Source organism: Kogia breviceps, chromosome 9 (genome assembly GCF_026419965.1).
Source record: "Kogia breviceps isolate mKogBre1 chromosome 9, mKogBre1 haplotype 1, whole genome shotgun sequence".
NCBI classification, from domain to species: Eukaryota; Metazoa; Chordata; class Mammalia; order Artiodactyla; family Physeteridae; genus Kogia; species Kogia breviceps.
The window spans coordinates 2,010,306-2,026,401 of NC_081318.1; positions in this window are offsets into that span (position 1 = coordinate 2,010,306).

The window sequence follows — 16,096 nt, forward strand, 5'->3', positions numbered from 1 at the left end:
CTTTTTCATTCTATCACAGGGATTCTCTAACAGAGGTAACCCACCATTCTGAATTTGGTGTTTATCATTTCCTTGCTTTGTTTATACAGTTTTATTCTATATGTTTCATATCCTCAACAATATGTTTACATTTCCCCCCTTATTTTTCAGCTTTATACAAATGGTCTCATACTTAATATTATCTTCTAGGACTATTTTTCATTTAATGTTATGTTTTTTAGATTCATCCACACTGTTGCCTACAATTGTAGGTCATCTGTTTTTTTCCTTCACTGCTACTGTGTCATGCTTATACCTCAGTTTATTCATTCTCCAGTCAATGGACGTTCAGGTTTTTCCTAGTTTATTTTTTATTAGACTTAGGGCTGCTCTAAACATTTCTACACGTTCCCTGGTACAGAGATACAAGAATTTTTCTAGAGTATATACCTAATAATAAAATTCCTAGGTAAGGTATGTAAGTGTCCAACTTTATTAAACAATGTGAAAATGCTTTTTATAGTGATTTCATAGTGGTTATAATAATGTATATTCCCAAGAGTGGGGTGTAAAGTTCTCTCCAATCCAGTGTCTCTAACATTTGGCATTGTTAAGCTTCTTAAATCTATTAAGTGTAACGTGTGACCCCATCATAGTCTTAGTTTGAATTTTCCTGATTACTCAGGTAGAACAACTTTTCATATGATAACTTTCTGTTATTTCCTCTTCTGTGAAATCCCTGATCATGTCTTTTTCTATTTATTTAATGTCATTTACCTTTACCTAGTATGTTCATATGTAGTACTTTATATATTCTGAATAATATAGGTCCTTCGTCAGTTAGATGTGTTGCTAATATCCCAGTTTGGGGCTTATTTTTCATTTTCTTTATATTCTTTTTTGACAAAGAGAAGCTCTTAATTTTAATGCAGCCCAATTTATCAAGCTTTCTCTTTATAGTTAGTGCTTTCTGTCTTCTGTTTAAGAGAAATTTCTCTACCCTAGGATCATAAAGATATTCACCTATACTGCCTTTGATTTACTTGCACTTAAGTTTTGTGTATGATATAATGTAGAGATCCAGTCTGATATATATATATATATATTTTTTTTTTTTTTCCACTAAAGACAATTTTCCCAGGACCATTTAATAAATAGCTATCCTTTCTTCAATGGTATACAGAATTGTCTGTTTTATATCAACTTTCCATATATACATGGGTTTAATTCTGTAATTTCTATTCTTTTCCATTGGTTTATTGTCTATAGCTGTGCCACCATCTTAAATACTCTAGATATATGTGGAGTTATCTGGTACATCTGGTTGGGGGAGAACTCAGCATGATATTGAGTCTTTCTGTGCATAAACATAGTATCGCTCTGCATTTGTTTTGTATTTTTTTTTTTTTTTTTTTGCGGTACGTGGGTCTCTTACTGTTGTGGCCTCTCCCGTTGTGGAGCACAGGCTCCGGACGTGTAGGCCCAGTGGCCATGGCTCACGGGCCCAGCCGCTCCGCGGCACGTGGGATCTTCCCGGACCGGGGCACGAACCCGTGTCCCCTGCATCGGCAGGCGGACTCTCAACCACTGCGCCGCCAGGGAAGCCCTGTAGTTCTTTTTATTTATTCTTTTTTTTTTTTTTTTTGCGGTACGTGGGCCTCTCACTGTTGTGGCCTCTCCCGTTGTGGAGCACGGGCTCCGGACGCACAGGCTCAGCGGCTATGGCTCACGGGCCCAGTCGCTCCGTGGCATGTGGGATCTTACTGGACTGGGGCACGAACCTGTGTCCCCTGCATCGGCAGGTGGACTCAACCACTGCACCACCAAGGAAGCCCTGTAGTTCTTTTTAAATGCCTTTCAATAAAACTTTATAAAATGTCTCCATGCGGGTTTTACCCATCTGATGTCAGACCCATACCTTGTGCTTTATAAAGGTTTATTTTGCTACTTGAATGGTATTAAAATTTTTTGATTTTCTTTTCTGTCACTGGTCAAGAAATGATATTATTGTATATGGATTGTATGGTAAGACTTGGCCATGACACTCCCCATGTGAAGGACTTAATGGCTCTGCATATCATTCAGTAAACACCCACGCCAAGTGCCTGCCAGGGGCCAGTGCTGTGTGGGGCAGCGGGCTGCAGGATGCCTGGGATGATGACGGAGGTCCCTGCCCTGTGAAGCTCACAGTTCAGTGCAAGGTGGGGCGGGGCCAACCCAAGAGATAGGTAAGCCGATCGCCGTGCCCAGGGCCCACGCTAGACCTATGAAGTAGCTGGTGTAAACTGGGAGGAGAACTCTCTGACATCCTGCTTCCTGACTCCAGCTTGTTTAAATCTCATCAGCGGCATCGATGTAGAATTACGGTTACCAGAGGGGAAAGACGGGAGGAGGGATAGTTAGGGAGTTTGAGATTGGCAGTGTGTATTGGGTTGGCCAAAATGTGCGTTCTTTTTTTTTCCCCGTAAGATGGCTCTGGTAGCACTTCGTTGTCTTTAACGTCATTCAAAACAATTTTGTCAGATTATATGTGACAGCTGTCATATCAGCGTGCATTTAAAAAAGACATCAAAATTGGTGAATTTTTGTGTAGCCATTTTAATATTGAAGATGGAAGAAAACAACATTTTCAGCATATTACACTTTATTATTTCAAGAAAGGTAATAACGCAACTGAAATGCAAAAAAAGATTTGTGCAGTGTATGGAGAAGGTGCTGTGACCGATCGAACATATCAAATGTGGTCTGCGAAGTTTCATGCTGTAGATTTCTCCCTGGATGATGCTCCACTGTCAGGTGGACCAGGTGAAGTTGACAGTGATCAAATCAAGACATTAATTGAGAACAATCAATGTTATACCAAGTGGGAGACAGCCGACATACTCAAAATATCCAAACGAGCGCTGAAAATCATTTGCACCAGCTTGGTGACGTTCATCACTTTGATGTTGGGGTTCCACATAAGAGAAAAAAACTTTTTTGATTGTATTTCCGCATGTGATGCTCTACTGAAACGTAACAAAAACCTTCCATTGTTGAAACAAATTGTGACGGGTGATGCAAAGTGGATACTGTACAAAAATGTGGAACAGAAGAAATCGTGGGGCAAGCGAAATGAACCACCACCAACCACACCGAGGGCCCCTCTTCGTCCAAAGGTGATGTTGTGTATATGGTGGGACTGGAAGGGAGTCCTCTGTTATGAGCTCCTTCCAAACGATTAATTCCAACAAGTACTGCTCCCATTAGACCAACTGAAAGCAGCACTTGATGAAAAGCATCCAGAATTAGTCAACAGAAAGTGCATAATCTTCCAACAGGATAACGCAAGACCGCGTGTTTCTTTGATGACCAGGCAAAAACTGTTACAGCTTGGCTGGGAAGTTCTGATTCATCTGCCATATTCACCAGACATTGCATCTCCAGATTTCCACTTACAAACTTCTCTTACTGGAAAAAATTTCAATTCCCTGGAAGATTGTAAAAGGCACCTCGAACAGTTCTTTGCTCAAAAAGATAAAAAGTTTTGGGAAGATGGAATGAAGTTGCCTGACAAACGGCAAAAGGTAGTGCAACAAAAGGGTGAATATGTTGTTCAATACAGTTCTTGGTGAAAATGTAAAATGTGGCTTTTATTTTTACTTAAAAACCAAAGGCACTTTTTGGCCAACCCAGTACATGTCTACGGCTCCCAGTTAATGCTGGATGAGAACAACGACAGCAAATCACACGTGGTCTAGGTGTTAGCCACTCTTTTAAGTTCAGGTTCAGCATGAAGACACACATGCCTGCACTGGCTGCCCTTCGTTGATCCCGTGCCCTGACAGCGCGATGCTGGGTGAGTGGGAGCAGTTTGTCAGGCTCCCACCCTCCTGCTTCAAAGGCACAATTGGCCAAATACAGCACAGAAGTTATGAGCCTTGCGAACAGGCAGTGGTGGTGCCGCGGCTCTTGCGTTGCTTCATAAAAGGCTGAGATCCAGCTGTAATGCTGTCAGAGCGAAGTCCCATCCTTTCCTTATACCCGATTCTGGCAGGTTCTCTCTGTGAAGGTGCTGCCAGTCTTGGGTGTCTGTCCTAACATGCCTTTGTAAGTCAGGTTTTGTTTTTCTGGGAACTTGTAACACAAACTATAAGTTACATTTGAATTCTAGGGTTAGTTAAGAGAGCTCATTTAACTAATATTGTGGCAAAAATATTGAACATTTCCAATAAAATACTAAAATAAAATAAAATACTCTGATCACGCCAGCGGTGACACCACTGAATAAGCAATAGGCTCCTCTTTTCTGTGAACTTGAATCCCTGGCTCCTTCACCACCCACAGCCTTCGACATGGTGGGCCACGGCCCTCTCTCTGGACCCACCTCCGCTGCTCTGCTCCCCACCTTGCTGGGCTCCTGGGCAGCGCTGCTAACTCCAAGAAGGCTGGGCCGCTCAGGTTCTACCTTCCCGCCTCACGCCCCTGACCGCTGCAGGGCAGGACTGCAGGTCGGGCCTCCACTCGGTCCCACCCGGGCCTCCGCGCCCACCTTCCAACGTGCACCTTTGCCTCATGCCCTCTGACCCCTGCAGGGCAGGACCAACGCGCACCGCGCCCACCTTCCAATGTGCACCTTTGCCTCCGCACCCGCTGCCGGCGCTGTGCTGTCCTGTGGGGACGCGGGGCGAGCGCTGACCTCGTGGAAGATGGGGTCGACCCGCCCCACCCCCTCTTCTGCCTCCACCCTTCCTGTTCGAACTTTTGGAGGAACCTTTTGAAAATGCAAGTGTCATCTTGTCATGTCTGTAGTTACACTCGTTGCCCTGAGAATTAAGGACAAGGCCTGTTCTCAAGACACCTGCCCAGGGCCCCTCCTGCTTTCTTGCGCTCTCGGATGTGGTTGTCCGGCCCCCAGCGCCTTTAATGCAGCAAAGTCCTGTCCAGGGCAGGTCCCTGCACGCACTGTTCTCTCTCCTCCACCAGCCTGGCCGAGCATCGGTCACATGTCGCTTCCCCGGGACAGTCCTTCATCCCCCCAGGGTGGCCGCACCCCGGTAGTGGTCGTCGGCGGCACCCGGGGGACGCCGAGTTGAAAACTCGGGTGTCGTGTGCCCGCTGGTGCCCCAGCCCCGTGTTGGTGCGGGTGCGCCGCGCACACCTGCGCCCCACATCTGCCTGTGCTCGGCGAACGAGGGGCTCCCAGGGTTTCTGAAAAAGTGGGTTAATCCGGGATTACTCTAGGGCTCTAAAGACAAGGTGCAAGTGTGAGGAAGACGTTCGCTCCGAGTTCAAATGATTACCTGTGACTGCCAACGGGTAGAAGGTTAAACGAGGAGAGATTACACCCGTGTGCGGGCCTCCACCCGGGCCACCCGCCACGAGCCACCCGGAACCGCGGAAGGAAGCGGATCCGGCGACTTCACCGCTGCAGCCGCGGACGTGGCGTGACGTGCGTGACGTGGCGTGGCGTGACGTGCGTGACGTCCGCGGGCGGGGGTGGAGGCCGGGGCGTGGACTTGCGGCCGGGACTGAGGCGGCCGAGCAAGGCGCTGCACGTGTGTCACCTGTTGTGTTCACGCAGCTGATTTCAGCTCCCGTCCTCAGTCTCCTCTTTGCTAAACATCTTCGTCATTGTTCTCCGTGGCTGGTCCAAGTCCTCCTTCGAGTGACTTTCTCCTCCGAACGTTTTCGGAAGTCACCGCATATGACCGTTCACTTAGGATGTATTGTACTTTGAAAAATAACTTTAGTTTCAGAGGTCAGTGTCTCGAATTGATCCTCACAGCCTTCTGCTTCCTTAAGTCCATCCGGCGGAGAAGACGGTCGCTCAGGTGAGATGAATGACATCAGTGATAAACACTACAGGTGTTATTTGGCGTTTCCCAAGAGCGGCCCTCGGGGGCTGGGGGAGGCCGAGGTGCCTCTGGGCAGCCCTCCCCTCTCCCCTCCCCCCTCCCCCGCCGCCCACACGGGGGGCTGGTTTGGGCTCAGTCTCTGCTTCTCCACTCGTGAGGGTGGCAGGGGCGGGGTGGTGTGGGGGACACTCTTGGGATGACATGTCATTGCCCATAATGGAGCTCAGATTATAGTCACCTACATGCACAAGCAGTTGGCCGACAGGCTGCTCTGGTGGCGCCCCAAAATAGTCTGACCTCAGTATCCTTCTGTCTTTGTGCTTTGCTGGAGGGATTTACGTTCTTGAGTTCACGATCATTGGCTAGAACAGCATCTGAATCTCCAGACGTCGTAGTAAAACCTACAGAGGAAGGAAAGGAAGAAGGAAAAAGGAGACCCCTTTCCAGCTGCGTGAGACCCCTCAGAGCTCCTCCCATCATGCACCTGCGGCCAGCTTGTAGTCCCTAGTTTCCAGGGAGGGTGGAAGATGTAGTCCTTCGTTCCTGGGAGCAGAGTGCCCAGCATAAATCAGGCTCTGTTAGCAGAGAAGATGATGGTCCGTGGGAGGGCGACCTGCTCTCCTAGCCACAGGCACTGTGATTGGACCTGCCTTTTTTGTGTTGCGGTGAGCAGGTCAAGGCTGCAGTTCCACAGTTGAAGGGGGCGGTGGGGAGGATGAAGGTAGCAGCACCTGTGGCGTTTCACCGCCTTAACGTCATCTATTCCCAGGCAGCTTAGGAAACAAGGCCTCTGCATGTCCAACCCAATTTACACGGTTGTACCCTGGGATTGGGGGCCAGCGGCCAAGGACACGTGAAGTTCCACGTGGCCCAGTCACTCTTTCCCATATCACCACCTGAGGGCCTCGTGGGGACTGATGGTGGTGGTGAGGGCCAGACTCGGTGTCCCTGGTATTGGTACCCTGCCCAGGGGTCATCACATCGTTCCCCATTGTCCCTTTATTTTCAGTAATTGAGAAAAACATCCTCTTGCTGTATATGGACCAGGTAGTTCGGAGACCAGCCTTCTGCTATTGATTTAAATCACAGACACTAGCTCCTCCTGTTTTTTGCAAGTAATTTTGCTCAATAATTGGGTGCATAAAAAGATTGGAAACCTTGGAAAGGGTGAATTAACTTTTTAATAGACAGGCTACTTTTTTTTTGCCCATTTTGAATTGGGTTTTTGTTTGTTTTTGTTATTGTTAAGTTTTAGGAATTCTTTGTGTATTCTGAATATCAGTTCTTTATGAGACATATGATTTGCAAGTATTTTCTCCCGTCCCGTGGGCTGCTTTTCGACCCTGGTAGTAGTACCCTCTGAGACACAGGAGTAACATGTGTTACCTTGAAGATTTAAACAAGTAGGAGCCTTTCTTGGAAATAAAGTTAGTTTGTAAAGCAGGATTTCCTCATTGGCTGGCTTCGTGATGCATTCAGAAATGAAGATCAGACTTATAAACCCCATAATCCACAAATTAGCAATAATGATGTATAATACTGGGGAAATATTACTGTGCAGTGAAAAAAACCAACAAAATTTACTTCCATCTGTATTAATAAGGATAATGTTGGCATAGATTTATTTTTCTTAATGTTTCCTGGTTTAATGGTGCCATTTTACTCTGGAATCTAGTTAAAATGAGGCACCCCTTCAGAGACCAAGGGAACTCGTCTTTGCCCTGCGATGTCCCTTTCACCACTTCCTGGTGGGCTCGGTTGGGGATTCACTCCAAACAGGAGTTCTGCAGAGTCATGGGACAATTTGAGTCTATATCAGAGCTTCATCTTTTAATTATAGAAATGTTAAAGAAATAGTTGCTCAGGTAACAAAGATTGGCATTTCAGCTGCTATTTTATGGAGCTGTTAACTCAGAGACACCATTATTTAAATGTAATTTTTATTATTACAATTAAAGACTGATTTGATTTTATGAGATCATGCCTTTTTATTTTATGGAAGCTTTATAGTTAAATTCAATTCAAAAGATTATTCTGTATTTAAAGTAAAAGATTAGCAAGTACAGTATTAAAATTATACTATACTTCTTTTGCAAATCTGATACTAAAACTTCCACACAGCTGATTACTTTGGTAGAATCAAATGTTTCCTGATACAACTACGTAATAGCTAAAGAAAAACAACTTGGTATATTCTGTTTGTGAAATCCAACAACTGTTGGCTTATTCAGTATGTCAAGTCTAATTAAGTTTATTGTCAGTTTTCTACAGAACATAAAAGGTGCTTTTCTTTCAGCTGATTTTCAGAGGAAGGAATTTCTTTGGATCAAAGTGAGCTTTCGTTGGTATTTTATTGTTTGCGCTGGGCAAAGTTGTAAAAATGGCGACCAGCACTCAAAATGCCAGCTTCTGGTCTTAACGTTTCACAAAGGGAAGAAGTTTAGGGGCTGAGGGAGCCGTGTGTGTGCAGCTGAGATGCACACAGACATCACGTGGCTGCGAAGGCTAGCTTAAGACTTTGGAAGTTTCCCTGTGATTTTTGAAGGCTTTGTTTCTGATGGAGGAAAAGAATGCAAGAGTATTTGCTCTAAATAGATGAAGCTGCTTGTAAACATGTCCCCTTTAAATTAACTGATGTGGGGACAGAGAAAGTGCTTTGTCGCTGTCAGCGGGATTTGTCTTAAGTCACAGGGACAGACAAGTGAAGGAAAACCCAAAGGAGTTAATTCTAAAGAAGGAGAAGCATCACAGGACCCTGTCCCAGAGGCTGGGACAAACAAGTGAAGCGCAGACCCTCTTCAAATCCCTAAATTGGAAAATCTGTGAAACGAGTCGAGACAGAATTAGAGTCTTCCTCCCATTTACTTTGGCTAAAAGCCTGCTCTTCTTTCTCTTACTTGTGTTTCGTGGGAGGGAAACCTGGTTTTTCCAAGATCGTATTGGCATAGGAACAAATATTACTCGGGAACGGGAGTCCTTTTCAAGGTCCGAGTACTTGTGATAAATAAGTCCTGCTTGGTGAGTGGCTAATGGCCCAAGCCTGCGGCCCCGGCGCCCCATGGCGATGGTTATAATCTCGTTGTCGGCACCGTGGGACAGAGGGAGCTTGTCCAGCTCATGGACTGGGTCCAGTGGGGGCCTGATGGGGGTCCAGTGGGGGGTCTGATGGGGGCTGATGGCGCCTCTGAAAGAGGCTGTCCCTTTTTTGTTGTTTGTTTGTTTTGACTGTGAAGTCCGTGGGATCTTAGTTCCCCGACCAGGGGTTGAATCCGGCCTGGAGCAAGTGAGTCTTGATTTTAAAAAGAATACTTCCTGTGGTTCATTTAATCTGTACCTTCCCCAGGGAAGCATCCTCCTCCTCCTCTGCATCCAGGTGTGACCTGCTCCCTCCTTTGTGTCATTGCCAACAGGCATGTCATCTTTTTTTAAAAAAAAATAAATTTATTTATTTATTTACTTATTTATGGCTGCATTGGGTCTTCGTTGCTGCGCATGGGCTTTCTCTAGCTGCAGCGAGCGGGGGCTACTCTTTGTTGCGGTGGGCAGGCTTCTCATTGCAGTGGCTTCTCTTGTCGCAGAGCACGGGCTCTAGGTGCACGGGCTCAGTAGTTGTGGCACACGGGCTCAGTAGTTGTGGCTCATGGGCTCTAGAGCGCAGGCTCGGTAGTAGTGGCGCACGGACTTTGTTGCTTCGCGGCATGTGGGATCTTCCCAGACCAGGGCTTGAACCCGTGTCCCCTGCATTGGTGGGCAGATTCTTTTTAAATTAATTAATTAATTTAACACCTTTATTGGAGTATAACTGCTTTACAATGGTGTGTTAGTTTCTGCTTTATAACAAAGTGAATCAGCTATATGTATACATATGTCCCCATATCCCCTCCCTCTTGTGTCTCCCTCCCTCCCTCCCTACCCCACCCCTCTAGGTGGTCACAGAGCACCGAGCTGATCTCCCTGTGCTATGTGGCTGCTTCCCACTAGCCGTCTATTTTACGTTTGGTCGTGTATATATGTCCACGGCAGGTGGATTCTTAACCACTGCGCCACCAGGGAAGTCCCAGCACGTTGTCGTATTCGAGGCGGTTGACAACCAGAGGTTGAAGCTGGTGGCGGTTTCCCCCCTTGCTGGGCTGTGCAGGGTTATATCCTGTTTATGGGCTTTGTCTGCTGTAACCTTTCACATGTATAATTTGTCTAATAGTCTAATAATTCCAGTGCCCACATCCAGGGACCCTTTGCATGCCATCCCTCTGCTTTCTTTCAGATGTTGATTAAAAAACATCCATCAAGGACCAGCCAGTTTTTGTGGCATAATTAGGTTCTTAAGGTACCTCAGGGACTCTTTGGGAAGAAGTGGATAACTATGGAGAATCTATCTGCGAAGGTATTGCACAGTCTCAAGAAAAGTGTTATTGGGGCACCTAAAGTGTTTCAAATTCTCTTCTGTTTTGCTGAATTTCATAAAATGCTTAAAATATGTAAACGAAGCAAGTATCTTGCACTTTTGGCCGACTGCCTGGAATTGTTTTAAATTGGATCTTATAAATATTCCATAAAGTCCTATGTAATGGGACTGCTTTTTCCTGGCAGTCAGCCTTTGAGGATGGCATCTTAAACATTTTTGCCATTTTTGCAAAACTTGACAGAAACATCTTAGGCATTAGTAGTTTTGTTAATGAATTACTGAGCACTAAAACTATGTATTGTTTAAGAAAATTATTGGAACCAGTTACTCTGCGGTTTCACTTTTGACACTTGGCAAAGCCACTGGTAGCCTCTACGAAACATCAGTTTAGCTCCTGCGCCTCAGAGGCGGCCTTGAGGAAATAGCCAGTGCTACAGCACGGTGTTCTCTTCCCAGGGAGGAGGGGCAGCCAGGAAAACAAGGCCGGTGGCTTCACCTGCAGAGCTCGCGCCGGCCCCACAGCCCTATCTGAGCATGTGGAATTAGACAGGCCTCCTAGGCCTGCTCCCTCATGTTGTGAGGGACTGACCTCACTACACCAGAGCAGGGCGCACTAGTGCTGGGAGCATGAACGCGTGTCCTCATGTAAAGCTGAAACTCTTTTTAAAGAGATGAAACTATAGTTGATTCTGCACGTTGTGTGAGTTTCAGGAGTACAGCACAGTGATGCAGTTAATATGTATATATATTCTTGTTATACGTATGTATTCTTTTTTGGATTCTTTTCCCTTGTAAGTTATTACAAAATAGTCCCCGTGCTCTCCAGTAGGTGCTTGTTGGTGATCTGTTTTATATGTAGCAGTGTGTATGTTCATCCCAAACTCCAGTGTATCCCTCCCCCTCCCCTTTCCCCTTTGGGAACCACAAGCTTGTTTTCTGTGTCTGTTGAGTCTCTTTCTTAAGCTCTTTTTAAAAACAGTGGTAGAAATAACATCCTCAAATCACAGAATATTATATATTTTAATACATTGGAAGATATCAAACCATTAGGATATCGATTTACGCTTCCGGATTAACTTCTTTGGGGAAGACTTTAAAATAAAAAGTATCCTGCCACTTGGGGCATTTCTTATAACTCTGTAACTCTGTCATTAATTCTAAAAGTTGCATCTCTTAAGCGATCTCTTTTTCTTCTTTTTACAAAAAATTCAGGCTTGTGATACCTATTCACATCAAATTCTGTAAAAGATGGTGGTACCCAAGCCTGTGTAAATACGTTTGTACTGCGTACTGGCTCCATGAAACGCGGGGCAAACTTTGGGGTGTTGATTTGGACCTGACCTAGGGAGAGTCTCTCCACCCGTGGTGTGATACCAAGTGGCTCGGCGTCTTGGAGTCACGCTCTTGTATTTTAGGTTAGTGTAGTATGTATCGTAAGTCTGGGCCTTCTTCTCTTATTTTTATAGTTTCCTGCTCATCTTCCTTCAAACTTCTGGATCAGCTTGATTGAAGAATAGCCTGCAACTGCAATGTAAAAAATGTTAAAAACCCGACGCTTTTTCAGGTGTGTTGGGTGCTGTGCAACCAAAACAAAATACAGGAGTAAACTGATGCAGAGCCTGAAAAAATCGCTAACGTAGCAGTAACACCGATGTCCCATCTCATCGGAATTCATTATTATGTTCATTGATTTACTGTATAATCGGACATGAGGATGTTTACTTGTGTGTTATTAAAGTCTAATATACTATCGCAGTTATTCGTTTTATCTCAGAGCACGGTGTGAGCTGAGAGAGATTTGAATTGAATTTTGGCCCTGAAATTTACTAGACTTACGGCAAGGGCCAAATTCCCTAACCTCTCTGAGACCCAGTTTCTCTATGGATCAAATATGGATGATACCTACTTCACAGGTTGTTATGAGGAGTCCGTGAAGTAACGCATGTACCGTCGAGCATGGTGCAGAGTTCAGTGACAGATGCTACGCAGGACTCTTGGTCCTGTGGTGATGTGATAGGAGTCTTGGCTTTAAACCAGTAAGACTAAGAGTCAAGAATTCAGGATAAATGAGTGGAGAACTTTGAAAGTTGTCTCCTTGTCAAGGAACATGGTGTTTATGAAAACCTAAGTAAGTTTAAATGTGGTGTGGAATGGGCTATTCTTATGTACGTTGTGTTTACAGTTGATAAACAAGAATTACCATTTGCCTTTCAAATTATAAAACAGTGTTAACGAGGGCAGTGGGAACTTGTACTGTATCTTGTGTTGTCTGTATGCAGACTCACATACAGTCCGGAGCTGCACGGTAGAGTTGCGTACATTTAGTAATTATTGTTTTATTTTCATCAATTTAGAGTTCAAGAATTGTGAATTTGGAAGGAATAATAGAGATTATTTAGAGTATGTTAGCTCACTTTAATGATGATTCAAATGAGGCTAGAGGTGTGAAGAAACTGGCGTAGACTAATTATCAGCTAATCATCAGGAGGTTAGACTGGGAGCCTGCATTTCCTGATGCTCGGGCCGGTGCCTGTGCCACCATCTTCGCCTGGTGACCACTCCAGGCCGGGCTGTGGGGATGGTCTGGTTCCGGACATTCAGCTCCGTCTTCAGACTGGGTGCTGAACAGCGTGCCACGTTGTGAGTGTTAGGACCCCTGGTGTAGGATTACTTTGCAGACTTTCGTTCACAGGGCATACAGTTCTCTGTTAGACAGTGATTAGATAGTGATTTTCTAGCTTTAATTGATGGCCTATGATCAAAATGTTATACAGTCCCATTTTCTATCCTCTCTTAGCGCATCAATTATACTTACCTCTAAATTTTTCTCTAGTGGTTGCCAGACGGTTTGCCACATACATTTGCCACTAATCTAAGTTCACGTTCAGGTAACACTGCACTGCTTAAGGAGGGGGGCAGGTAGCTGTAAAGTTAACTGAGTATCCTGATGCCCTGAGGCCTCCTGCGCATTCCTGATGACACTGCCTTCCTGCGGATGCTGCCGTCACCTGATGCGCTGTTACTCTGATGTCTTTGAACAAACACTTATCTGGGACGTCAATTAAGAATCAGAAAAAAATGATTTTACTTGCCTTCATTTATTCCTTCTCTGATGCTCTGCCTTCCTGTAAGTAGCTCCTGACGTCTGCAGTGTTCCTCAGGTGAGAACGGAAGGCCAGAGCGGGCTGGATGGGGGACCACCCTCCCCCAGGTAGGATGCCGTTTTCCCCTGCAGAGTCGGCCTCTGTACCAGCGGGCGCGCTGGGTGTCTTTACATGACACTGCGTTCCTTTCCCCTTCTCTCTGCCAGAAACAGAGGAGGATTTTCCTTGGCTCGTCACCTGAGAATCTGGGGCTGTCCCTGGAGGTACAGCCCATGACAGTGCGGGGTCGCCCTGGGACTGTGGCCCCAGGAATCTCTCCTCTCCAGTGAGTCCGCCTGTAGGCCCGGCGTCGACGCCGCCATTCCCGCGTCCCCACCAGTTAACGGCTGCCAGGCTTCTGCTCCAGGAAGGTTGGTCCTGCTGTGATTTCCTTGACTCTTCTGTCTCCAGTTTTCTGGGCAGTTGTTTGCCCTGTGACTCAGTTTTCTGATAGATCCAAGAAAGGTAACTGATTTTCTGTTTGTTCAACTTTTTTCTTGCTGTCAGGACAGGAGGGGCAACTTTAAGCTCTTTACTCATTGGAGTAATAACAGTGACTGAGTGGTGAGGAATTGTTTTAAAGTCCTTTATCTTTGTCTCTTGTTTCATCCATTTAAATAATTTTTCTATTAAAATATCTTACAGACATTTAAAACCAGGAAGTTTGTTTAGGATATTCCAAATATTACCATTTTTAAATTAATTTTTTTTTGCAAAAAGGGGGTTCATGTTATTTTTCTACAGAATACCACCAAGTCATTGCTCTCCTGGGGGTATCACTTCAGAATGTAATTCTGCACAGTCAGGCTTTGTGTACAAAGATGTATATTGCGGTAACGTGTGCGGTGTCTGTGAAGTTACTGTCGAAAGCATTTGTCATTTACCTTCGCTAGATCTGCTCCTTAAATTACCTTTGTCTTGTCTACCCAGCTAGGTCTGTACACTCCCTGGGGACAGGGGTGCTGCGTTATATTTCTCCAAATGTGCCTTCCCCACCCTTGAAACTTGGCACGCTTGTGTTTTTCAGTCAGCAAAGGTTAGCGTGCTGGGCACTGGGCAATGATATGATGAGCAAGAAGAAGTGGCTGCTACCCCGTGGGGTTTGGGTTACCGTCCAGGAGACGGACCTCACCGGGAAAACTGTGCAGATGGTTTTAGTTGAGTTGAGATAAGCCCTTGAAGGAAAACACTCTCTGTGACTTCGTACGGCACAGAGTGACTTACCTGGAGGAGGTGCGCAGGGCCTGTCGGTTTATGCCGAGTAAGCTGTGTCTGAGGACACGTTTACTTGTAGAGGAAGCACGAACGTCACATTTGTCTGTGAAGCAGGTGACAGTTTTCAGAAACAAAGCTCCCATCTCCTTCCCAGAGGGCGTTGCTGTCAGTGCACCAGACCCTGACGTCCCCGACGCACCGCTGCAGAATTTGACTTTCACGTTGTAAACTCCATCAGAAGCACGCTGTGGGCTCGGTGTGGTTTCTGTTAGCGTTTTAGGGGCTGTGTGCTTGGCTTCCATTTATGCTTCCAAAACGCCCTCCTCCCGGCAAGTCGTCCCCGGGCAGTAGAAGCAGGCGCTCGGCCGGGGCGGTACCGAGCGTGCTCATGACTCCATGGTTTGCGCCCGTGACTCTTGTTATTTGTGTTTCACTGCAAATGTTCTAGATTGAAGAAATGGGGATCTGGAGGTTTCTAAAAGTCAAAAGAAAAGTCACGACGTTTTACTTGGTTGTATTTCTTATTTTCAGAATTGTGCATAAAAATTAATGTAACCATTGCACAGTTTGACTGTTAACCTTTTCAGTTTCTTACATCAATGGCCAGACTTGCTAAAAGAGAAGTTTATGGAAGCTGGGGGGCAGGTGCCTGCGTAAGGCAGGCGGCTTCTTGATGCGGAGGCGGTGATGGGGAGGGACCGCTTGGACGCCCAATGTGTCTGTGTTGCAGAATCTCTCCAGGCCGGGGTCCCCGCCCTGGCTCCCCGTGGCGCGCGGGCTTCCCTGACACAGAGCTCACACGGGCAGTAGCTGTGACCACTTACCCTGTGACTTGCTCATTGGATTGAAACCTCTTGAAGGGGGAACCACATCTTCCTTGTGCACTGTTGTATCTCAGCACAATACCGGTGGCTCAGCAGGTCTCTAGAACTATTTGCTGAACAAATCAAATAGTGTTTAACAGCTACGACATACCTACTATATGCTCAATAGTGACAATAATGAAAAATAAACTTTAGGTCAACCATTTCATTGGTGGAGATAAAATAAAATACATAAAATAGTGATGTAACTTTACGAGTCTGTACTAAGTTAAATACCAGCTATGTGAAGTGACAGTAAGTTCAACAAGATTTCGGAGAAGAAGGTGTTTAATGTGCGTCCTTGTGGTCAAGGTCAGTTTCATGGAAAAGGAACCTGAAGACTGTCGACGATGAAGAGGTGAAATCAAGATGAAATGGCCGGCGTGTACGTAGCGGGAGTGTTTGAGCTGTAACCTTAGATGAGGGGGCCTTTCGGGATTTTTCGTGCAGTGGTGGAGCTACAGAAGCAAAGCAGTACCTTTAGGAAGGTTGGTCTGTTATCCGTACCTGCGTGGAGGGAGCTGTCGGGAAGCAGTGAGGGGCTGGGGGGGCCTGGGACGCAGGGACGCAGGGATGGAAGAGGCTCGTCAGGAGGTGCAGCGGAAATCTCAGACTGACGCGACGGGAGCGAAGGCGGAGCGGCGGGGGCTTCCT